This window comes from Ambystoma mexicanum, chromosome 6q (assembly GCF_040938575.1).
Source record: "Ambystoma mexicanum isolate Mex_15411 chromosome 6q, UKY_AmexF1_1, whole genome shotgun sequence".
Classification (NCBI taxonomy): Eukaryota; Metazoa; Chordata; class Amphibia; order Caudata; family Ambystomatidae; genus Ambystoma; species Ambystoma mexicanum.
Genome location: NC_090937.1, coordinates 202,521,822 through 202,547,504, shown reverse-complemented (window position 1 = coordinate 202,547,504; position 25,683 = coordinate 202,521,822).

The following is a 25,683-nucleotide window of genomic DNA, read 5'->3' as shown; positions in this document are numbered from 1 at the left end:
CATAGACATCAGCGCATTAATTATGACCTTGGACGTTTAGCAATGAATATACCATACTGCTAACATGACACTACAGAATTAACCAGGGTATACCAAAAGCCCTGTAGGACCCCATATTGCTATAACACACCAGGGGTCCGGGGGAGGTCAGAAGTATTCGTGTATCTGTTGCACATTTTAACGATGAGTAGACAGAAGAGGCAGGTAGCCTGTTGAGCTCTCTGAGGACACATTCAAGCCCGGGGATTCTGCACAAATGTAAATCATTAATCAAGGACAGAAAGCCACTTCCACTAGCATACAGGGGGAGATGGGTTGGTTGTATTAAGATAGTATCGGCCAAGGGCCACCTGTAACCATCCAGAAGGGCAACAGGTTTACGATTAGGCACCTATATAGGCCGGATCCGTTTACAGTATTGGGATTGACTCCGGCTGAATAACTGACACTGTGGATTTGTATCCAAAACATCCATTAATAGGACTTTGAGATCTGTACCACAGACAATTTCCTCACATGTAAGACTAGCATGCTTACTACTATATGTTACTCCATACAGTATCTAAATAGAAAACATATGGGGCAGTATAGCATCCCAAGCAACACTATCTCTTATTACCCAAAGGGATCGGGGTACATAAGAAACACCAGGAAATTGGCCATACTGTTCTAGATTTAACCAGAGTCTTTGACCATTTTTCGATCATGTGTGGCAAATCGATTGCACGGTAAAACCACCAACCTATTTTGTGTGAGAAGTAGGGTGTTTCATTACTCTAATGAACTAGCATTCAAATGCAGTCTTGAATTAATTTGACCAATCACTGAACCACTAAACACTCTAAATCACGCATCTCTTGTAATTCTCTGACAGAGAGCAGTAGGACATTGTCAATTCAACTTGTTTTCCGTCCTGATGAAGGCCAACCACTTGCCAGCTTTATGGATCAGCTGATGAATGGCCGAAACACAGTAGTATCGACTCCTCTTTCCCCAGTTTTGTAGTGTAAACACTGTCAATTGTGTACTGTTGTGTACTATATTCACATGTTACTTGTTCACTGAAATCCTAAGATTCTGTAAGGGATTTTATATGTTTATCCACACTCGAATCCAGTCAATGTAATTGGACAAAATATCAATGTACTGTTTCATCCACTTCACTGCTTTCATCCAGTTTATTCCTTTCATCCACTTCACTACTTTCATCCACTTCATTTGTTTCTATTCAGTTTATCCGTTTTAATTTACATTGGCGGTTATTGGGTTTTGATTTCTCGCTCAGATCATGATGCTGGATTGCTATTTATGATAAAGCAGCTTTGGGCTAAGGTCATCGATTGCTGTTATCCAGTTTGAGTTAAGTGTCGATTTTAGGGGAAGAGCCATGTTTTCAGCAATTTGCGGAAAGACATGAGGTCTTCCGTGAGTCAGATGTGGGGTGGAAGTGCGTAGAATGATGATCCGCCTAGCCTGACTGAGTTGGTTTTTGGTATGACCAGGAGGCCGGCAGAGCTTGATCTTAGAGTGCGTGGAGGATGGTAGGGTTAAAGTTTGACTTGAAGATATTGAGGTTTGGTTTTATGCATTGCTCGGTGAGAGATGCATAAGGTTTTGAAAGTCACCCTTCGGACAACCGGAAACCAGTGCAGAGTTTTGAGGGCTGGGGAGATGTGATCTCTTGGGCCAAGTGCTAGTAGCAGTTTGGCTGTGGCGTTTTGTGCTCTTTCTAGTTTAATCAGTTGGTACGCATGGACTCCGAGGTAGAGGGGGTTAGCATAGTCCAGTCTTGACATAAGAATTGATTGGACCGCAGAGAGTCTGTTGGGAAATGTATAATGAGCATTGCTCTACATGAGAAGTACTTGTGTCACCATTTTGCTAAATGTGGGACTCCGTACCCGGGTATGTTTAAACATGTGGAACAAGTGACATGTTGATTTTGGATCTGAAAGCATTTGTTAGGTGAAGGATCACCACTTTTGTTTCAAAATTGACCAGTTAAAACATTCTTGTATGGACAGATATTGTTGTGTTATCGATTTGTGTCCTGCTCCGAAGAACACATTTGATAATTAGGTTTTATACATTCAAATAATTGGACACATTAACAAATTGTTCATTCTTCAACCTAGAGCAATGTTTTTCTTGGTGTAGGGTCAATGTTATGAGTGTACATGAGTTCAGTCAACCTGATCATTTTGTTATATAGTTGCACTTAATCAGAGCACTGCTGTCCTGCTTTGCCTCACTCTCCCTTGCACTTCCCCCCTCCCTTTCCCTTGCACTTCTCGTTCTTGTACTTGCATGATCTGAGTGACACAAGGCCTGGTAAGATCATTTGTCTTGTCCTCCCTTGTCTTGTTGCACCTAGAAACACTTTTGTACAGGCGCGTTATAAATGACTTATCATATCATATCATACGTTGGTTGTTTTGGTTGACGCTGAACTACATAAGTGTTTAAATCCTTGTAGATTACAACAAATAAAAAATATTTAATGGCACACTATCAATCATTTGATTAGTATTTCTCACATATACGCTTAATATATATCTAATCACTTGTTATATCATGAATATTGGGAACATTGTGGATCTATATAGCATAGGTAAGCTATGCTCACCTCTATAATTCACTGTTGATCCTTTTAATCCTGTGAATTATGAATCAATATGTAAAACGTAATTTAGTTTAGGATTCACTATAAAGAAAGTATAATAAATTATAAAAGAAATGAATTATGAAGCCTTAATGTTACAATGAGTTACTCAAAGTAACGATCAGACAACAATTTTCAATTGAAAAGATACTTACTGATTTACCTTTTAATACTTTTACCTTTCATGATAAAATGTATTAGAAAACATTTATTTACATACCTGTGGACCATCACTAGTGTCATGTGGCATGGGGAGTACAGATTCCACCATTGTATCCTTCTTCAAATGATGAAGAAAAATATATCAGTTGAACATAAATAAGAAACCAAAACATATAATATTTTTTCAATGTAATTCAAGTACTAAATACTTGAAAAAGTAAAATCTGTGATGCCAACAAACATGAGTACAATTATTACAATTAGACTATTTCACTTTGTTTAACACTCTGCACAATGAAAGGTAAATTAATATCCGATGCATAATACATTATGATTGTCACTAGTTTTATTTATATCTGTGATCCTTGTGTCTCTTCCATCTCCACCACATCAGTAGTAGTGTCCTTGGACATACACATGAAATAAAATATTGGATAAGAAATGGCTAATTGGATGTTAAACATGTTTGATATCATAAATGACATCTAGAAAAATGACCTATTGTGCATGCCAAAGTTCCACAAGTGATGCAATGACCAATCATAAGGTTATGATATTGAAACATATTCACATTGTTATCCTTGATCAAACGTGTAATTTTTATAAACAGAAGTCAACCATCAAAATGATCTAAAATATGGAAAAATGATTAATTATAAAATATGCCTGTTCAACTTTGGTGGTGTCAAAGGGAATTGATGTTAGAGTTAGAACAATACTCTCCTCCTTTAAATCAAGGTAGACCAAAACATGTATATATAAAATATTTAGTGTTAGTAAGTTAGTTTTCATATCTTGCTGTTTAGTTCTTCAGTATATAAAACATACATAAAGCATGTTGATGATAAACAAATCTATTAAATTGATCTACAATTATACTTTTATGTAGGCATTACTGTCAATGTTTCAAGTTGGAAGGTGCTTGACACAACATTGGCGATTGCATGCATTCATATTTTTCAAAACTGTCATCTTTGTAAACACAACATCAAACAGTCAATTAATTCCATAATCTAATATAACATTACATTTTTTCTCGTAAATCCTATTATTTTTAATTGAAAAATACGTCACATTTAACCGAATCTTTCAATAATGATGAATTATCGCCTATCATATCTCCTCCACCTGACCTATTCAAAATAAAGAGGAGTATGTTGCTGAAGTACCTTCATACTCCTGCATGATAAATTTAGTTATTTCCAATTATAATGTTTAAAGAGAAATATAGCAATATAACCCAACATAAAAAACCAAAGCAAAACTGTTGAAAGATACTAAAGTAAAAATATTGACAAATCGACAAAAAATCACAAATCTTGTTCATTGTGTAAAAAGTTGAACTTGATATTATATATCTATAGTGACAAATTAAGAATTAAAAAAGTATTCCATGAAAGGCAAAGGAGGTTTCTGCTGATCCCGGAAATGCTGTCGATGATGAAGCTTGATCCTTTATAGAATTGACATTTTCATGGAAATATATTATTTCTTTCTAAAACATAGACTATCTAGTACACTATATTGCAATCTCTGTGCATGTCAGAAGGGCTCACCGTTTGGTTAGTATAAGTGTCTGCCATTCTTCAGAGATAATGGTCTGCACAGGTGACAAAAAGGGAAACATTGCTGTGAATTGTTTGTGTATCAAAAAATGTGTAATAAAATCAAGCTCAAAGCCTAATATTTAAAGACATGTGGAAATTCGAGGATAATTAAAAATGTGCCAATTAAAAAAAACAATTTAGTAAAAAGAGGCAGTTGAAATCAGCAGAGATGTTGAACTGATTGTGTGATGTGAAAAAAGATGATATGTATATAAAAATATATGTATATATATTCACAGAAAAAACATTAGTTAAGGTGCAGTTAAGGTGATCAGATTTAACGCAACAAAGCCCTTGAAATTCAGCAGATGTGGGAAGTCATGACCTTTTGAACCCGCGTGCTCCCATTGATGTCCCCCATAGTGCCATGTTGTATGTCATTATGAATTCCTTCTCTTATAATATGTATGTGCTCATTGGCATTGCAATGAGAGTGCGCTGAGATAAGATAGTTGTTACAGTATAGCAGATGATGGGGGGTGTTTGTAACAATAATGAGTTAGCAGAGTATTTGGGGCCCATCCAAACATTTCCCCCTGGCAATAACGGAGATCTCAGTCATGGGGCAAATAAACCGTCTTTATTCTCTGAAAGGCAGGCATCATATAGGAAACAACAACATCTCTGGCAATCACAGCTCCAGAGTCTGCGTTACTTGAATTTGTTTCTTAGTGATGTCACAACCACCAACCCATCCCAAAAACCTAAGGGTCGTATCTGTAGGGTAGCTGGGGTGATATCACCTATGGAAATCCCCTATATGAGTTATTCCATTGGTCTTGCCATGTCAGGTGGGTTCGCCTGAGACTTCCCTAAAAACTCTCTATCACTTTGTTTCAGGGTTGCACAATGACCATTAGCCCTTGCAACATTATACACCACCCTGGGTTGGAGCATCTGGATTAGCTGGAGCGGGATTCCTCAGGCTGCAGGTTACAATGTTCTGTGGACAACACACGTATCAGTCTTGTCTGCTATGCTGGGAACAGCTCCTCTTCCCACCATGAGTATATGGCCATTGTTTGGCTCGACTGGGTCATGTGGGCGAGAAGCATGAAACTGAGCTTTTTGGTCTGCAATTATTGAGGATTTTATTCTGCATTTCGCAGGTGGATGACTGACTTGGAAATAAGGAATTTTCCACCCGCTCCTGTCCTTGGCTGTGAACACTGGCTCTGCGCTTTGCGCTGCAGAGTCTGCATCTATTCTTCCATATATTGAGGCCTATGGCTTCATGCAAATTCACCAAAGACTTATTTGGTTTCCCTATATGTTCTAGTACTTCCTTTTTAGAGATTAGTATTGATCGAGCCCTTACAGGTTCCTTATATGTCCCCTTAGCTCCTAATGGTTAGTTGCAATGAAGCAATTGCAAGCTGGCTCCATGTATGCTTTGCTATCTTGTGTTTCTGCATTTGGCTAGTGAAAAGGAACAGCTGTTGAAAGTATGTATATGTGCCTGTCCTCTATCGACAGAATGGTGTAAGCAAGTTCTTTGTGTGGGCGTGTGTGTCTGTGTAATTTCGTCCAGGCGTGCAAGTTTACTTTGCGACGAGAGTGACTATGTCGTGTTGTCACTAGTGAAGTCAGCACAGCTGGTTTTTATTATCAGTCAACCTGATACAGTGATGAGGCACCTGTCTCTGCAAAGACATCAGTTGGATAGGGTTTGAATGGTTGTCTAAGATAATATCTGTTCCCATACGTGGGATATAGTTCACCCATTGGTTGGCCAAACAGTGAATGGCATCTCTCGTTTCATATCCTTCACGCTGACATGTGTATAGGGGACATGGAGGCCATTCCGGGGATCCTCTCTTCATAGTCATGACTTCCCATATCTGTTGAATTTCATGGGTTTTGCTGCGTTAAATCTGATACCCATAACAGCATCTTAACTAATGTTATTTTAGTGAATTTCGGCTGTGTCCACTATTCATGTTCCACCAATAGGTTTCTTTTGGGTTTAAAACACTACTTTTCTTTCTCACTCATTAGCAATGGCCTTCATCCATGACCATTCGCCACATCCTTTGGGTGTGTCCACTCAATAACTTACTTTCTTTGGGGCCCATTAAACATGGCCTTTGGCCATGGCCAGTGGCCACAGCCTTTGTTCGTGGCCACTGTTCATGTTCCACCAAGAGATTTCTTTGGGTCCCACTAGCCATGGCCTTTGGCCGAGGCCATTGTACATGTTGTATCAATACCTTTCTTTAGAGCCCATTCTCCTTGGTCTCAGGCCATGGCTATTGGTCACAGCCTTCAGCTCTGTCCACTGTTCATGTACCACTTCTAGTTTTCCATCTGGCCCACTAGCTGAGGCCTTGTGCCGTGGCCAGTTAGCATGGCATTTGGCCCTATGCACTATATCTTTTAAAACACTACCTTCCTTTGAACAAGTCTTCCTTTTCTTTTTAAGTCATTTTGCATTCCCCCGATTATTCCAGGTTGATTGCGCATCAATAACCGCAATTACGCTCAACCATGCAAAAGTCTTCTCCGTCCTCACGGGTGCTCCTCATGTGCCTCCTTCCCATTCCTAAGGTTCCTTCACCCCGCCCAGATGCTTTTACCTCCCGGACTCCCTTCCTTTCTATCTTTGTTTTGTGTGACATTTTTCCATTTCTGAGTGCATCTTCCATTGTAACCACGGCTATCTCGCGAGATGACTGCGGTATTCCCTTGATAAGCTGGACATCTTTTTTCTGTAACTTGGTCCCCAGACCTCACCCAACTCTCCAACTTCACACCCCCACCTCTAGCCTAATGCTTTTTTAAAAATCCTTTTCCACACTCCAAATAGCTTTTTCGGTGCCTTTAATTTTCAGCTAACCCCGATAAAACCGCAGTTAGCTCTTGCAAAAGAAATATGGCGGTTTTTCATTTCTGAAAAGCCTCTCTGCTGCAATGCACTATGGGAGATATAGCTATAATTTTGGGAGAAAGCAGCCCATCCAATATTTTAAAAACTACTGGATGGAATAACCACAGATCCCTCACAGAAATAGATTCAATGCTTCAAGTTTCTTCTCATTTGGTCCAGTTCCATCCAGCAGTTTTTCCCTGTGCTGTGGAGAAACTTGAACTTTTTCACTATGGGAAAATGAATGGGAGTAGGCTGAAAAAGTTTTCTTAATAATGTTTTCATTTTTTAAGGAATCTTTCCCAAAATGTCCACTCTGTGCGTGTGGGGGGCATCTGGACACACTTTTTGTTTGCAAAATATCAGCCAAATCCGCCCTTTAATTCTAAATTTATCAGTAATTCAATGATTTGATTTCCTATGGAATTAGTTATAGACCTTAACTCTTCCATACTATATATAAATATATTATAGGGTGGTGGTCGCCGTCCTATAGTTAAGGTGAGTCCGACTCCCATAGGAACCTCAAGAAATTCTATTATTAATAACTTTTGATTTGTGTGACGTATTTAGCTGAAATTATGAAGTTGGTTACAGATGTGCAGACCCCTGGATACAGCAAAGTTTTGTAAAGATTTGTTAAAAAATAGAAAATAATTAAAAAAACAAAAAAAAAGTTGTGTCCTACTGCCCATTCATTTTCCCATAGACAAACAAGGTACATTTTTGCTGGACCGCGCAGCCCAAAGCACAGGGCGGATTTGGGGCAGGTCCGAAAACAACTTGGGGACAAAGTGTTTAAAAGCAGCCTTTTTATGGTTTGGGGTAGTTCCGTGCAGTCGTTTAAAAAAAATATTAAACGGAGAAGGGGGTGGCAACGTCTTAAAAATAGATATATCTTGGGTACATTTCCAAAACCAGGTATCTTTAGAAATGAAACGACCACCATCTTTTTTGTTCTCAATTCGAGAGATAGCCACGGCTATAGCCGAGGATATCGGTAAATGAAAACCAGGAAAAAAGCCATTTGCATGTCAAAATACTGCCACATGTGATTAGGGAGGAGGTGGGGGTGATGGCTGGAGTGCACCAAGTGAAATCTGAGAGTTGAAGGAGGTCCAGGGTCTGAGTTTGCAACTCAAAGCTTTTGGTAGTCTCGGCTGTAGCCACGAGCATGAAATGAAACTGCATCATGGAAACAGCATGTGATGTGGAGGTTTGTAAGAGAGTAGGGGAGGTGAGGAGATAACCAAAGATATGTGGAGAGGCAGCAGTAAGTTGGGGAACAGTTTCTCTGGGTGTGGAGGGCAGGGAGGAATTTTGTTCAAACATTCGCGATAGATGTGGTTATAGTCTACAGATAACTGGGGGTATGTGTAGTTATGTACCTGTGGCTACGGATTCGGGGGCGTTTCTATTTCATTTCTTTTTAAAGATTTTTTACAGGTACAGTGACCTCGGGGGTGAAAAACCATGGAATTTGGGATTGTTATCTGTTTTGGAAGTGTGTGTTGTTTTTTTTTTTTTAAAGAGAAGACTGACATTTTTACTTTTTTATTACATGTATTAATTGTTCATATTTATTATGAGTTCCTTTCATTGTATCTAAGTGCATTTGAGATTGTTATCTGTTTTGGAAATGTGTTTTATTTTTAGACAGAAGATTGCAAATTGTACTTTTTTATGGCATGTATTAAGTGTAAATGGGCCTCATTCCAAGGCTGGCGCTATCCATGGAGTAAATAGCACCATGGTAAGCAACCATGGAGCTATTTACTCCATGGAAATCCGGCATGGTGAATGGAGTAATTACCGGTCCATTCCAAGGTTGGAGGGACCGGTAATTCCCCATTCACCATACCGGTTCCCCATCCCCATTCCTGCCCCCATAGGGCTCAATGGGAATGGGGAAGGAGTAAATTACGGCACCGTAAATTACGGTGCCGTAATTTACTCCAAGGTCCCTTTGCGGGTTGGATTTTTAACGCCTGCTAAAAGCAGGCGTTAAATGCCAACCCGCAAAAGGGAACTCGGAATATGGTGGTAAGTGTTAACGGTCACCGTTGCCATTAACGGTGACCGTTAACCCTTACCGCCAGCCTCGGAATGAGGCCCAATGTTTATTATGAATTTCTTTCATTTTATCTAAGTGTGATTATATGGTAGGCATGTAGTACAGTTATTGATTCAGTAAGAATGTATGTTTCGATATTGTTCTGCCATTTTCTTTTAGGTATGCATATTTTTAAATACAATGTATAAGGAGTATTAATAAAAGTATAACATCAAAGCAGTACTCTGAATGTGCTGAAATACTACACTGAGTCTACTTGAAAACAGTTATTTTAAGGACTACCTATTACATAAATAAAAACATATACAATGTATCTTTTTTAACAAGCAACCTGTAACAGCAGCTACAAAAGTCAATGAAATACATACCCGCGGCTACAATAAAAAATTGTTAAGAATACATTTCAGTAACACAAACTGCATAAAGTAGATCACATTGTGCTCTTTTAGTGCAGTTTGTGTTTTATTTTGTCTATTTTTGTAGCTTGGAGGGTGGCCCTTAAAATGGCCCTTTTGGGGAGAGAGAAGGAGGAGGGTAAAGCTGGGAAGGGAGGAACATTAAAGATGATCTTCATGGTCTTTTCTATAGTCATTATCCACATCATCCCAATGGACATGTAACAGCTGGTTTATTAATACAGAGGTGCCCCAGCTCTGTGAAGCTTGTCCTCGTCGCAGAAGTTGTTTGCAAAACGTGCAATGCACCCCCTCTACCTCCTTCAGCAAATGGAGCTCCTTTACAAGAAGGAATTTCCAGCTGGCTGAAGTTTTTATCATGGCACAGAGCTTCTTTCATGGTGGAGATGGTGTTGGCACCCATACGACATCTTTGTCACTGCTGTATTTTTTAACGTTCACTAACGTGCTGTTTAAAAAATATATTTATTAATCAATAGCATTTATATGCATCTATTTCATTTTGTGTATAAAGGTTTCTGAGGGTGAAGGTTTACTTGCTTGTACTTGTCCACTGGTCTGTTTATTGTGGACCACGTGATCTCAGTTTGTGTTGAACATGAGCCTTCCTATAGGGTTGCTCCACATCATCCCAATGGACCTGAACAATGTGCTGCATCAAAGTTGAGGTTCCCAAACTTTGAGATGGTTTATTAGAAGGCCTCCTCTGCAACATCTTCCCACAAAAAAAACAGCACTTTTAAATGTCCTTAATCTGTTGCTCCTTGATCTGAAAATACTGCCAACTATCAGCAACAGTCTTGTGAGCACAGTGCTTTTTGCGTGGCGGTAAAGCAGAAGAAACCCACACCACTTCTTCATCACTGCTGGTCCCAGACACACTTAAATGTGTGACGGTGTATAAAAATCAAAACTGTTCAAAAAAGGCATCACAAAAACGACTCCGCTACTAAAAATGGAAAAACTTAAGAAAAAGAAATATAACAGGGCAAAATAAAAAAAAAACACAAACTACAAACTGCTTACCCTGTGTATCAATCACCCACCCACTGTATGTTTAGCCTTTGTATTCTCACCCACCCTACTGCTTCCTATGTACAGGTACCCACTCAGTGTATGCCCACCCACTCTACTCCCACTCATTTACCTTATTCATTTAGTAGTGTATGGATGTTTTAATCCATCTTGATTTTCTTTCCAATGACCCAATGATTACTATGTGTGTTGAGAACAATAGTGTTATATACACAAATGTTGTATCTGATATAGTGCATATGATGCACTACATATGAGGGTCATTGTATTTCATAAAGTGTGTTGTCTAACTAATACGTTTTTTCTATTTTTACAGATAGAAGGATACTACTGTACCTCACCTTCTCTACATCCACTCATACTACTGCCAGCCTCTCTACCCCAACCACTAACTATACTCTTCCCTCTTTATCCTCATTCACTTTACATTACCCTAACTACCCCCACCCACTTACCCTACTGACATTTCTTTTACTACCATTGTACCCTACTGTCTCTTCCCTCATTCATACACCTTAACCAGAACCTCTCTACCCTATCCAGCCCGTTCCTACCCTCTTCACTCGTACCCATTCACCCAAATGCTACAGAATCTATTCATACTTCTTCACCCTTCTCCCACCATCTATTACACTGTATATATTTGTAAATACAGATTACAAGGACTATTTAATGCTCGCATATATATAGATATATAAATACATATATTTGTTTAAACATTCATCCAAAATTGCGGCTATCATAACAGCCAATGAAATAGCTCAGTTGGATGCGTGGCTGATCTCAGCAATGACTGGGTGTGTATCTGCGGATACGACAGGCCCTCTCGCTGCATGGCACAAGTTCCCTCAGCCATATTCGGCACACTCTGATACCACGGCTAAATGCAGGCAAATGGCATGTTGTGCATTTGTCGACATGTCATAACCGCGGCTACCGACATTTTAAGAAAAACTCTGTCACAGAAAGATCAAGTGCTATAGGGGGAATGATAGTGAGCAGGGAAATAGAGGAGGACAGTAGGGTAGTGGGGGAGCTGGTACTGATGTTATGGAGTGCTCGGGTAGAGTTTGAAAGTGTGGAAAAACATTTATTTTTCATCATTTTTCCAAATAGCGGTGGCTATAAATAAAAGCGGTAATATCTGAACATTTCAAATACCAAAATAACAAGGCTGAAAATTGAGAGTTTTTTTGTCAAATTGTTCGACCTTTTTGGCAAATAAATAGATAGGGAGAGGCGTAAGGGACTAGATTAGGATAGGGGGAATGTTGAGGGCCTGTGGAGGGTCTTCCTCGCATTTATTTTAAAAAAGAGTGCAAACAAGTCGAGGGCAAAAGGAAAAGGTGCCTTAAACTTAACAGATGAGGAAAACGCACCCAATGTTGTCCCCATTAAGGCCATTCCAGTGTTCATGTCCTCCAGAGACTTGTTAAACTGTATTCGTATAATACCGCTTTGATATGAATATTGGCCTAAGCCCATTTGCGTTCCAAAGAAAACCGCGTTTGAAATGCTCCGATTTCTAATCGACTTTGCCGCCATTTTAAGAATCATCCGTCATTTTGATTTTAACTCTTCTTTTGTGTCCTAAAATGGTGGACTGTGTTTTCAACGACAGCCGAGCCGAACCACCTTTGAGTTGTGTCAACTTTTAGGCTGACTGAGAGCAGACTGTTTGTTCTATGCAACGAAAGATTGTGACTTGTATGAACTGCAATCCAAGTGTTGTCTGCGCTCACAAGCCTCATCCTCATCTGAACAATGGAACAATGGGGAGCAAACTCAAACCGTGTGCTTTGGTTGTAATATATTGTGTTCTTTCTGGAAACTGGGCTTACTATGAGCCGGAGACCCAATACTAACATTGTATCTTTGTGGACAAGCAAACTTGTTAAATCTGTTAAATAATATTGTCATATTTGTAATATGAACTGGGCACAAACCCTAGCATGTAAATTATTAGTTTGGAGAGGGGCTGGACAATGATTGGAAAATGTATAAAAGAACCCGTGTTAAGATGTCCAGCACTCTCACCCCTCACTGTGTCTGCTGGTACACACTGCGAGGTGTTGGGAGCCATATAGCTATCTGTTTTGCTTTGAATTCTGTACAGAAATAAAGATACTTGTATCTTTTGACCTGTGATTGGCGTATTTCATTTTGTTGTACTAAGCCTTGATATTTCTTTGGTCTTTTAGATAACGCCCAAATTAGGGACCCTCAAGATTGATGTCATCTAGCTGAAAAGAAGACAAGGTTATCGGACCGGGATCGCAGAGTGAACAAAAGGAGGCCCCTTTGTATGAGACGCAACACCCCAACAGTACTGCACAATCCGATCCCTGAACGGTGAGCACGCGGTTCGAGAGGGCATCTTGACGAGGGTCCCCATATCGAGGCAGGCTCTTTGCCGAAATCGCCAACCACGATGATCCTTTGTAATCCGATCGGACCTCCTTAGTCTTTAAAATTGGGTGAGTCGTGCCCCGATTCCTAAGAATCCTGATATTGGTTGCAGATTTTCACTCGCGAGTACAAACGACACCAGGTAACACCAATAATCTGACATGCCTGGCAAATTGTCTGCCTGTTTCAGGGGTTTATTCCGCAGAGACAGACAATCTTTGGGACGAGGTCAACCGGCACCACCTGATGGCTCACCGGCTTGGTTTGTGTACTGTAAATACGGCCCCAATGGTTTTGTATTTAATGATATTTGGCACAGACAAACTAGACATGCTTATGAATTTCAGTGGCCAGTTTATGGTAGTTTTGAAATTGCCCATATAGAGTATTTAGAGTCTAAATTGTTAAAGAAAAAGGCTAGGCGTGCAGCATTTGATGTAATTAAGGATTGGAAAAAGGAAGCTATGCAGCAACTTAAGAGTGTAGAGAAACACGCACGTCCATATATTTCTAATACAAAAAGCATTATTGTATGATCAACAGAAACAGTCGGAATCAATTAGAAGTATGGATAGGGCTTTTCAACTTGGAGGACAGAAAATATATCCGTCTCAGGATTTTCATACCTCAGACGAGCTAATTGATAAGCTTTTGAATGAGCGTAGGACTGTTGCTACTGCACCACCTCCTTATGTGACTCTCCCTGCTGTTTTACCTCTTCCCGCTATTGCACCTCCTCCTGTTGTTGTTCCTTTACCTCCCGTTGTTGCTCCTCCTCCCGTTGTTGTGCCTCTTCCTGTAGTTGTTAACCCTTCTGCAACCTTGCCCTTACCGACAGTTGCTGTTCCCTTAATTCCGCCTTTACCGCCAGCGGTAGTGTCTCCATTGCCTATTGAACAGGATTTGTCTGAACTTTCTTTTCCCAGTGGTTCTGCTCCACTTGTAGCGATTGAAGAGGCGAGTGCTGATTCAAGAATAGTGACTCGTACTACAGTATCTAAAGCTAGAAAAAGAGAATTGTAAGCATGGGCTAAGAAATATATAGAAGAAGGTGAAAAATCAGCTGTCTTAACTGTGATTTCTGACTAAGAAAGTATTCCCGAACAGAATGTTTTGATAGAGGGGATGGGAATGCATTTGTCTGATATTTGGAGTGATTTGACGGACATGAATGTCCCATATGGGTTGAGGGATTTGAATGTTTTAGCTTTTACATGAGCATATTGAGAGGGTATTTGAGTTTAAGAGGGAGTTAGATCGGTTACAGAATGAATGAAATAGATGGTAATAGATTGGAAGCCTCATATGTGCAGAAACGATTTCTTCATTCATGTAAAACAATGAGTGAAGAGACACGTATTTGCACAAGAGACGCGCTTAGATGGAGTTCGGATGTTTCAATTTCTCCCATTGAAGTATATGACACCTTTAGTCTGCATGCTCCGGCTATGCAAAGGAAAGTGTTACAGGTAATGGTAGAGTACCTACAGGATGAGTTTATGAAGAAAAAGGTTTGTTGTCTCGCAGATTTGCTGGTCATTTATAAGAGAGCATTTTCACCCGATACTGCTTTGACTACTTTGTCACTTGATTTAGCTTTGTTGCTTAATGAACGTTCAGAATTGCCTACTTCTCAATTGCCAATGAGGGAGGTTCCTCCGACATTTGATCCGAAAGTAGAAATTCCAGCTAATGCCTCAACCGGTGCAGCAGCCACTACTATTGAAGCTCATTATGTCTCACAGTTTCTTCATGTCCCATTTTCTAGACAGGAAGTCAATACCATTAGACAAACGATTCCAGATATCAAGAAAAATCTAACAGGATTTTATAAAGAAATTGAATATGTCTTGCATTTGTCAGTTTTCATGCTGGGTGATATAGTTTTGATGTTCCCTGTGATCCTACCTGCCAATTTATGGAAACAGATTAGAACTGTAGATGATCAGGCAGGACTGGGTGGCACATGGGTTAACTTGGTACGGACAGGTAGAGAAAGGAATGCTGGTGAGACACCGCCACAGGTGATATTGACACTGCCAGACAGAATAGTAACTAAATTGAAAACTTTGGTTCCAGAGAGAGGAATAGTTTGGTACAAGCTCACAGCTTGAATCCAGGGGAAATCTGAAGGTGCTACTGCATTTTTTAATCAGTTCGAACAAGTGTTTTCAGATTTCAGCAGTCAGGACTTAAGTACCAAGTCTCAGGAAAAGGGCTGTTTGTAGACAAATTTGTGCATGGATTGTTGCCTGATATCCAATCACAAATTATGACTTCCGAAAGCGCATGGCAATCTAAATCACAGTCTGAAGTATTGCACATGACTCAGTATTATGAAAATAGAGTCAATACTGAAAAAGAGAGTATAGAAAAGAAGAATGGAGACTTGAAAACAAAAGTATTGTTGCAGCAAATAGTAAGAGGAACCAGAGATGGGAATACACAGTTTAGAGGTCAGTTTGCACCACAGAGTAGTGCACAAATGGGTCCTGTACACATGAACCAATGTGCCTATTGCAGACAGGAAGGTCATTGGCGAGCACAATGCCCGATCCTTCCTCAGCAATCAAATAACACGTATGGTACCATGGGTAGATGATCCAAAAGCCGTCCTGGGATAGGGGGTCCTGGTAGAAGTCAGTTTGCTCAAAATCAACAGTCATTTTCACAGGATAGTCAGCAGCATAGTGTTAATAATGGGAACATTTTTGATAATCCTTTGACTGTCTATTTTTCTGAGGATCTTGCATTTGATGAACTGTTCCGTTAGGACAGCCCAAAGCAGAGTCTGGAACCAGTTCCTATTCCCGTCGATCAGAAAGGGCCCTATGTTGAAATGAAGGTGGAGAATAGGAAGCATCTATTTTTGATAGATACAGGGGCACAGAAGGGTTCAGTTGATCATTTGCGGGTTCCAGATATTCCACTGTCAGGGCAGAACAACATTTATGTAGGGTTCTCTGGTACGCCAGTGGTTAGTCCGGTTTCTCAGCCGGTACCAATTTCACTGGGGCCATTCACTGATTCATGTCCATTTCCTTTGATGATGAATTGTGGCAAAAATGTGTTGGGGTTGAATCTGTTGAAATAATTGAATGCTGTAATTTACTGTTCTCCGGATGGAGTGCATTTAACGATTTTACCTCAAGGAACTTCTGCTTCACAATTCTTGACTATGCCTTTTCCGACTGAATTGGATAAGGTTCCGCCATGTTTATGGGTGATTGATGATAATGACGTTGGTATTTTGCAAATTGAGCCTATTAAAATTGTGTTGAAACCAGGTGTTAAACTACCACGTATTCCACAGTATAAGATTTCAGTTGACGGTGAACAAGCTTTAGATAGTATCGTTTCTGATTTTGTTCATCGAGGAGTGATTCAGGAAATTGCAGGAAGTTTGTGTAATAGTCTGATTTTACCGGTGTATAAGAAAGGGGATGATGCAATTCCTTTCCATTTTATTATTGATTTGCGCGCTATCAACAAGATTGTTGCTCCACAATTTCAGATTGTGCCTGATGTGACTACTATATTGACAATGATTCCAGCTTCAGCTACTCATTTCAGTTTTGTGGATCTAAAGAATGCTTTGTTTAGTATTCCTGTACATGTTGGCAGTAGATATTTGTTCCCGTTCACCCTATGGGGATGCTCGTTTACATTTACTCGTGTGCCACAAGGGTAAACTGAGAGTCCAAGCATGTATAGTAGAGCTTTGAAGGAACAGCTTAAAATGCTTGAGTTGCCTTCCACATGCATGTTGTTGCAGTATGTTGACAATCTTCTTTTAGCTGCAGATTCAGAAGTTGCTTGCAAGGAGGGCACCGTGTTGCTGCTTATCCATCTAGTGGAACATGGGCATAACGCTTCATTAAAAAAGTTACAATATTGTCGACAGGAGGTCACCTATTTAGGCTATCTCCTGTCAAAGGAGGGGAGAAGACTGACACCTGAACGGATTCAAAGCATCTCTAGCATGTCTGTCCCAAATACACAGAAAGAGCTCAGAGCCTTGACAGGCATGACTTCCTACTGTAGACAGTGGATCCCTAACTTCTCATTAATGATAAAAACCAATGTTGGCATTGACAAAGAAGGGCATTTCTTTGCCTTTACCGTGGAACATGAATTGCCAGCTTTTGATCTGCTCAAGGCTGTGTTGTGTTCAGCACCAGTTTTGGGCACACCAAATTACGACAAAGCCTTTATTTTGTATGTGCATGAATGTGATGGATGCGCTTTGGTTGTGTTAACGCAGGAGCATGGAGGAAAGAATAGACTGTGCATTTATTTTTTCTCCACGCTTAACCCGCGCTTTTCCGAGATGTTTGAGAGCTGCTGCTGCTGCATCTGTAAAACAAAGTGAGGGTATGGTTCTGGGTCACTCCTTAACCGTGATGGTACCTCACTCTGTAGACGTTCTAGTAAATAAAACGCAGATGCAACATCTCACATCAGCATGACTAACAAAGTATGAGTTGATTCTTTTTACACCGCATATCCAAATTAAGAGATGTTGCTCACATAATCTGGCCGAACTATTGCCTCTTCCGCAAGAAATTGCTTGCAGTGAAAAGATGTCACATAACTGCCTCTATACCACAGAACAAGAGACTAAGGGCAGAATTGATTTAAGTGATACACTGTTAAAAGATCCACAAGGGGAGCTGTTTTGCGATGGCTCCTGCTTCAAACCTCTGGATTGTACATCCACTGCTGCTTATGCAATCACTACATTAAGCACTATTTTGGAAACCAAAAGAATTCTGCATAACTCCGCGCAAGCCACAGAGATTATTGCATTGACTCGAGCTTGTGAATTTTCCGAAGGGCTTAGTGTGAATATATTTACAGACAGTCAGTATGCCTTATGGGGTGGTTCACAACTTCAATCGATTATCGGCAGAAAGAGGTTTCTTGACCTCGCATAGAACTAAGATACAACATGGCACTTTGATAGTTCGGCTACTTTCAGCACTTGCGCTTCCTACTCAGTCAGCGATAATGAAGTGCGCAGCACACCAGAAAGTAACAGATGATGTGGGGAGAGGAAACACTTTTGTTGACAGAATAGCCAAACAGACTGCCACCGATTTGCATTCCAAAATGTATATAATGAAAGAGGTCACTCACACTTGTGTGATAGATGTAGGGATTGGCTGCATAAAAGAAATTCAGGCTGATGTCACTTCAGACGAGCTTAAAGTGGGCTGAGGGTTTAGCAAGTTTAGATGATGAAGGTTGATGGGTAGATAATGGGAAAACAAAAATGGATGCTGCCCGATGCTTATTTTACCGCTATGGTTACGATGGCTCATGGTCCAACTCACATATGCACCAAAAAGATTTGTAAACTGTTAGAACCTGTCTGGGTGAATGTAAATATCTCAAAAACTGCTGAGCGTTTTGTCCAAAATTGCATCGTATGCTTACAGCACAATGTTGGGAAAGATACATCGACCCTGAGGGGTAGTTTTGGTCCCCCCTCTATGCCTTTTGAGGTTATACACTTAGATTTTATTGAAATAGAGCTTTGTCAGAATTATGAGTATGTTCTGGTAGTTATTTGCGCTTTCAATAAATGGGTAAAACCTTTCCTTTAAAAGATGCCACAGCAATGATGACGGCGAAAACCATGCTAAAGGAATATTTTCCTATGTTTGGTTTGCTGATATTCATTTGGTCGGACAATGGTCCACATTTTATCACTGCTGTTTTCCTGCAAGTATGCGCGGGATTACAGATCGATAAACGGTTCCATTCGGCCAGGCACGCTCAGAGTGCCGGACTTGTAGAACGCCATAATGGTATATTAAAGAATAAGATGGCGAATAGCAATTTGAAATGGCCAGATGCCTTACCGATAGCTCTATTGTCCATGCAGACGACCGCACAGTCGAGGACAGGGCTCTCTCCCTATGAGATAAGCATGGGGAGACCAGCCAATATTTGGAATGTACCTAAACCCAAGCTACTAAAAGATGTAGAGCATTTGCTCCTTTCTGAGTACTGTGACCAGTTAACTCAAAACTTGTATTTGATTTATCAATAGGTGCGAGAAGCCCTCCCAGTAAAATACGAGGGGCCAGGTCATCGACTCCGACCTGGCGATTGGGTGCTCGTAAAATTATTTGAAAGAGCCTCCTGTCTCGCATCTCGCTGGAGAGGACCGTACCAAGTCCTCTTGGCCACACAGACCGCTGTACGAGTAGAAGGGAAACAGCACTGGATCCACGCAACGCACATCAAGAAGATTCCTTTTCCTCTGCCCCACGACAAAGGAGAAGAAAAGGAGATTGTTCACTTTGATACTCATCACAAGCCTGTTTTGTCTACGGAAATCCTTCCTGAGCCCGTGGGGCCTGAGGAGCCTGCTGCTTTGCCTTCAAGTTCTTCTTTGGATCTTTCTTCACCGTTGAGAAATCTTGCTTCCACTTCATCACTTCCTTCAGGAAGCGACGACACTCTGTTCGCAGATCAGACTGTACCTGGAGTATTGAGGTACGATCTGCATCCGAGACACCGGACTCACAGCACAGCATCGGCTGTGCCCACAAGGAATCATCATTGAGCCAGTTCCTTGTCACTCTTTTGCTGAAAACTAAATAAGAGGCAGGGACCGGCAAAGTTACCTTCAAGCAAGATAGGTCACGTGGTCAGGAGCCACCAACAGATGAACTAAAAGAGCCTAACAGAGAGGCTTCTAAACGTACTCTGAGAAACAATGTCCTTTCCTAAATCCACTCATGCGGAGCAAGCTATTGGTCTTGTGGCTGACAAAGAATCTGTTCATCAAAGATCATGGTCTCTGAGGACCCACTGTTTTTTAATCACAGTACTGGTCTGTTTAATAGTTATATTTGTGCTTGGGTTCTGGTACATGGATAGGGTGCGTCCACTTGAGACTTTGTTACCCACTGAAATTATCTCCACTGTGTCTCCACCTTTCGTGCATCTGCACACTCTTCCTCCTCAAGACTCCCAACATAGACAGGGTTGTCATAATAACACCTTCCTAATGTTCATGAATGCGACCCATGCGATTCTGAACAGAACAAATTGCTGGGTGTGTTCACACTTGCTACAACACGGGGAAAAGGGACTGGGCAGGTATTTTCATCCTCTTCCTTTAACTACTGCATGCTACGCCTCGCTCAGGGCATTATTCTTTGGTCATTGAAACAATAGTATTTCTGGGAACTTCAATGGGACAAATCTAAATGAATTTGAAAAATGAGTCCTAACTTTTTTTTAAATTAAATTTAAAGTGCATATTGGTTAATTAAAACCTTATACACTAACAAAAAACAATTACATCAATAGCAAAGAACAGGAAACATACATTAATTTCATATTATCCATACATAAGAAAAAGTAGTACATAAAATTTAGCAAATTGCTCGCTTCCAAATATAAAAAGCTGCCCAAATAAAAACCTTAATTTCACCATCATAAATTACTGACCAAAATTGATTAGATTCTATCCTTTGAAGGTCACCAACTAGATTTGAATAGCCTTTAAAATACCATTCCTTTAATTTAGTACACATAGTTAGAATGTGTCTTGCTGTCTCCACCTCTAATTTACAGTGCCTGCACAATCTTTCAGCACGGAGTATATTAACCCAAGCCCCAGTTATTTAATTACATGGGAGAGTATTCATACGTAACTGTAAAATAAATCTCCTCAGAGTCCAATTACCCGTGTTTAACAAATATTGTTTCGGGGTGGCTGGTTTAAAGCCTTGAAGAGCATACACTGTATATCGGGGGATATTATATAAATAGGACTGATTTTCACACAAATCCCAAATACATGCTTTTTCTTTAAGGTTTTTCAAAATACGTACAATATTATCCTTCCCGTGAATTCATTAAAACCTAGGATTTCAAGAAAGGCTAGTGCTGTATTTTGTAAGCTAACCATATAGGAGTTCTTAAACCTACCTTCGCTCTTATTTTTTCCTATGAGGCCAAGAAGGTTTTCATTCCCCTCTTTCCCCAGTATTATTTAAAAAAAGAGTTTACAGCATCCTATTTTCCACCACGTGGAAAGAGAAGTAATCCCCAACTTGCATCTTATTGCTTGTATAGGCACAGCTTTGGATAGCCCAAGAACTGGCCTCCAAAGCTTCCCTTCGAGTTGGTCTAATTTTCTGAGATATTTACTTTCCACAGTTTCTATAGCATACATGATTCCAGGAATAATACAGCTCTTATATATTTCTAAAAAACCTTCAATGGAGTGACCGCCCTTACTAGCCATGTATGTCCTTATCACATTCCATTTCTTTAAAATGTTCAAATTAACTACCTCTTGAAAAAAGTTAATACATGGTTTACTCAGGATGGGCATCCCCAAATAGGGATAGGCATCAACAACCTCCAATTCAATATTATTAATATGCCATCTGGAAATAAGCCTTTTCTTTTCCTGTTTAGTAACTCTGAATGCCATACATTTTTGTTTTATTTATATTAATATTGAGGTTGTTTGCCTCCGAATAAACAGACAGACCATTCAACATTCTTTGCAGTCCTAATGGCGTTTTATCTATGAGGATTGTATCGTCTGCATACATAAGTCCGCATATTGGTTTCCCAGCCACAATAGGTGGGAAATTGTTAAGGAACTTAAAACTCTCCCACATATCTAACACATGTAGATTATACAGTATGGGGGAGGTAACACAACCCTGCTTGAGTCCAGTATTAGTTCTAATCTCAGATGACAACATCCTTCCTTTACCCAAGCAGATAGTCACCGTAGTATCCCTATATATTTCCTCCAAAAAATGAAGGATTTTCGGACAAATCTTTTTACCTCTCAATTTGTCCCACAAAAGACCCCTATTGACACAGTCAAAGGCTTTCGAGTAATCTACAAAACATACATATAATTTTTCCACCTTGTCCTTTGAATTAGCTATGATGTAGTTCAGCATGGTCAGATTATCCAGGGTACTATATCCCTTTCGGAAACCCGTTTGTTGAATAGAGAGAAGACTATTATCCTCTATCCAATTATTCAAGCTGTTCACTAACAAGGAGCAAAAGATTTTACAACTACTATCCGCCATTGCAAGGAGGCTATAAATATCCGGCAGTTTTCTGTCCCCTTTTCAAAATAGGGACAACAATAGCTTTCTTCCAGCTTTCCGGTATAATACCTGTTTCCCATATGCTCATAAATAGTCGGAGAAAAATACCTGCCCATTTCTTAGGGTTTTGTTTTATAGCAATGTTGGCCAGCCCATCCGGCCCTGGGGCACGAGAGGAATTCATTTTTGAAATCACTTTAAGAATATCTGTAATATCAAAAGGGAAATTGGCCGTACTGCATGGGTATAAGCTAGTATTTGCAGATATGTGACTGGTCTTGAAAAAGAGATCAGTAATATATTGTTTCCAAACCTCCTGACCAACATCATTATTTTCCCTGTTATCTTCCTCCATTAAAACTTGGCGATAGAGATACCAAACTTTTTTGAGTCATGAGTTCTACATAACTTATATATGCATCTCCAATTTGCATTGTTGGTATTGTATTTATAATCCTTTATCCAATTTTTATAGTGCGTCTTTATGTTACTAATTCTTTTACTTCTCTCGTTATCATCTAAGTCACATATCTGCTTAAGTTTTCGAATGTCGCGCTTCATCTCTTTTTTTCTATCATAAATTGCTTGATCAAACTGATGTGTGTAGTTTTTCCCCTTTGTACTTTTCAAAATAACGTTACTATTTGTACGACGTATCATACCCAACAGATTGGTAATAGAATTAAGCCCATTACAGGCAATATCATGGCCATCAATAATTAAACGGTCAAACAAGCCATTAAAAAAGGCTAGGTTTTTATCAGACCAAGTAATCCTATTTCCACTTGCTGAAAATTGTATATTCATCTCCTTGCCCACTCCCCATCTTTGGGTTCCTGGGTCGTAGATAAATTTACCCCTAAGAGGTGCGTGATCACTCAGCAAGATATCTACATGCTCTAAAGAGATGTTTGAAAGTCTTTGGTTTTTATTAACGAACATGTAGTCTAGCCTATAGGAAACCTTTCCATTTGTCCAGGTATTCCCATCCCCTGTACCTATATTTGTTTCCAAATACGTAAGCCCCCAGTCAGACATCAAGTTCATCCATCGACAGCCTAATAGGGTCTGCTGGTTTTGCCCCCCAACCCCGGGACAATCCTGTAATTCTATTGATGCAATTATAGCTGTTTCCTCCCACAGTTCTTTATACCCATTCATATCCTTTATAGCTATATTACAATGGGCATTAAAGTCTCCCACTATACAGATATCAGAGTCAGGTGATTCCAAAATCCAACTATCAAGAATTAAGTTGAGATACTCCTCAATCTCCCGAATGTTATCCCCACCTGGTTGAGAATAGATATTTATAAGAAGAAGTTTCCTTGTAGAGCTTCCTCTGTTAATAGATGCGCACATGACATTCCGAAGGTTCCCATGTTTCTCATATGGTTTATAATTATAATAATTTTTTATCCCAATACAAAGCCCTCCATAAGGACGACCCTTCTCACCTTTATTGGCTGTTTTATGCCATATATTATATCCATCCAATAAAATTTCCCCAGTGATCCAAGTTTCTTGGAGGCCAAAAATGTCACTCTCCAAGAGTAATTGAATTCCATCCTTATGTAAAAGGGAGTTAAAACCCCTGCAATTCCAAGAGAGGAGAGTGTATACATTAATACATACCTCATCTCAGTTTGGGCATGGGATATTTCCTTCCTAAGATGTTATCTCCTTTAAACTTCTTCCAGATTCCATACAAGTCAGGGGGAGCCCCTCAAAGCCCCTATTTACTGCACCAATATTTTTATATATGGGAGAATTACATATCACTATTTCATATTCATTCCACCATATTCCATTAGAATTTTCCCAACTTCCAATTTCTGGTAGGATAATGGATTCGATGTCCACTGTATTAATATTTTGTAACTGCGGTATAGATGACAATTTATTCAATAACCATGTCCGGTTTAAAAAGGGGCTTGCTTTCGTCTGTAGTACCCTTTTCTATAATCTTTATAGTTTTTCCCACTGGGAGCAAAGGCTCTTCCTTCATTCCAACAGAGTTTGCCATGCCAATTTTATAATTACTATGCATGGCCAGATGCTCCATCTCCCTAATATATATTGCCTGTTCTGTTTTAGTGAGGGGCATAGCATTACTATTTCGAGGTATTGTGACATATTTAAAATTATTTTCCATAGGTACCATATCCTTGGGTCCTAATTCCTCCAGCACCTGCTTATTACTTTTTAACCAGTTCTGTAGAGCCCCATATTTTGTTTTCGTTTTTTTGCCTAGATCCAGTTTCTGCTGATGTTCAATAATTTCAAAGTGATTCCCCACTTCTACACATTCAGAATCTGGAGAAACCATAGCTGCTAGAGCCATCGTATTCTTTTTAATTTTTTTAGTAGTTATGACTTTAGCCATTGCCACCCTTTTCCGAGTGGGCCTTCTATTTTTCCTTTTACGCCTAGTGCGTCTCTTCAAACCTTGAGATACTGTTACTTTAACAACACTCTCATTTGGAGTTATTTCTTCTGGTATATTATCCCTAGGATTGGACAACTCATGGGGGGGGTGGATTATGCTGAGCATATTCTTTCTTACTATCGTTTTCGGCCGCTAGGACCAATTTGCTCAGATCTCCTAAATCATCACTTATTTCCATTGGATACTTCCCCGCCCCCCAGTATTCCTTTATCCCAGTCGCAAGGGATCTAGTATTGTCAATATTCTGTTGTACCAGTTCCTTAATATCCATTTGTTCTTTAGGCCTTGAAACACTTGTGTATAGGCGCGTTACAAATGCCATATCATATCATATCAAGCAACTTAGTACAAATAGTCAATAAAAAATCCATCATAGTAGTTAGTGCGTCAAATTTTTCTCCAACCTCAAGAGAATTTTCATTAGCCCCACTCATATCTCTATTAATAGAATTATTAAATGAGTTTTCTGTAGGGTTCCATGACATCTCTCCCTCATTGCCAGCATCTTCTTCTTGTGCAAATTTAGTTAAATCTGGAGTATCAGATAGATTAGATCCAATAATATTATTCATTTCAGTATCCTCAACTGCAGAAAGGTTTGGGTCATTATCTGTTCCCATAGATTGCCGCCTCAAATTGTGCACTAGTGCCAGCAGAGAGTTATTATCAATCATTGAACTGTTAGATGGGGGTGGGTGGGGTTGTTCAATATCAGGTACCACAACTTTTTCTTTAATAGTTAAAAAACTAAATATTTTGGGTTGACTAGGTGCATCTTTAAACTCACCAATAGGCTTCTTCTTCTCTCCCTTCCTATTATTTTTTCTTTTCCCCACCTTCTTAGTTTCTACCGTTATATTAATTATTGGTGTACTTTGTTTACCTTTTTTTGACCT